Source organism: Plasmopara halstedii, assembly GCF_900000015.1.
Source record: "Plasmopara halstedii genome assembly, contig: Scaffold_555, whole genome shotgun sequence".
NCBI classification, from domain to species: domain Eukaryota; phylum Oomycota; class Peronosporomycetes; order Peronosporales; family Peronosporaceae; genus Plasmopara; species Plasmopara halstedii.
This window is the reverse complement of record NW_020187475.1, coordinates 1,168,807-1,170,306: the sequence shown is the minus strand read 5'-3', so window position 1 is coordinate 1,170,306 and position 1,500 is coordinate 1,168,807.

Below are 1,500 nucleotides of genomic sequence, written 5' to 3'. Positions count from 1 at the left end.
ACACGCCGTTCTACGTGAACGGGCTGATTCACCCTCGCGTCCCGCTGACGCCGCCATCGCATGGCTCAGGGCTTGATGGGGGGAATAGCCGAACGGCTAGCTATTGTCAGCCCCCTCACCATCCGTAAAGAAGTCGATTACTTCTTGTCTACCAGACTGAATGTCCTATGATACGTTCGCGATGCGATGGCTGAAAGCCAAGACCTGCGCAAACAATATGCAGATGAAAAAGAAAGAGAAAGTAGAAAGCTATAAGGTCGGGGACCTTGGTTTTATTGAATTCAAAAAGACATGCAGCCCTTGCTATCTTCCGGACGAAGCTTCGTCCACGGTTTATCGGACCGTCTAAGCGGTGTTTTACGTGGGCTTGCTCAAGCCGTACCGGGATCCGGCGCAAGTGAACTCGGAAGAGTTGGCGCCGGAGCGGATTATACGGGCCCGCGGCCACCCAGAAGTTGAACCAGCAACTGGTTCTGAGCACGGAGTGCAACAACTTTCATTTCCTATGGAGCCAAGCGCTCCACCGTTGCCTGCAGCGCTGCATTCGCCTGTTCCACGGCTAGGAGTCGCTCCGACCGAAAGCGGTGGTCCTCAAGGTGAGACAGCCGGCGCACGACGTGCTTCAAATCGTCAAGAGCGCCCGCACAGCGATATGCTACTTTAGTATGCATTCAGCGGAGCTCCTATTACGAAGGACCTTGTCCAAGGGCTCGAAGAGCATCACGAGTCCCCGGACGGCGGTCGACCCGGTCATCACCGTCCGCCACCGACTCTTCTCGATGAAAACGGTGACGTCCACCATCACTTGGAACATTTAGTCCGACGACGTCGTCACCAGGGTCAAACCTAATATCTGGTGAAGTGATATCCCGACTCCGAAGACTCGTGGGAGTTTTAGGCGCCATTTTGGCAAGATTGCTCGGTCGCCGTGGACGCTTTTGATCGGAAAGATCAGGACGTCCTGCGCCATCAGACGCCCCGCGCTTCCCCGCAATAACCAGGGAAGTAGACGGGCCGTGAGCTGAGCTCAAGCAGTGGCCCTGAGCTCTTGCGGTCGAAGACAGAGCTCACGGAAGCATTATGGGTTGTTAATCCATACGTCGCAGGGCGACAATCCGAAGGAAGTCGACGGCGTGCCTTGAGTTTGTCAAACTCAAAGCGGAGGTGTCACTCCACACGCACGTCCACTTCCATGTGGCTCAACTGTGAATTATGCAGTGGGGAAAGTTTTCGGTGCCGTTGCACCCATCACTCAAAGAGCGTTTCGTCATCTGTAGCGCTTTCGCCAGGGGCGAGCACTACAGGTATTTTCCGCATTGCGGGCACACGAAAGCCACCTCTTTGAGCACTTAGACGAGTGCGATAAACGTTTTACGAAATTTCTTGTGGGACCAAGAAACGAGCTCGAAGTGCTTTCCGCGTGGCAAGTTCATCATTCTTTCTGGCCGTGGGTCCGATCATGTGGACGCGTAACGGTCGAATTACCGCGTCCTTCGTTTC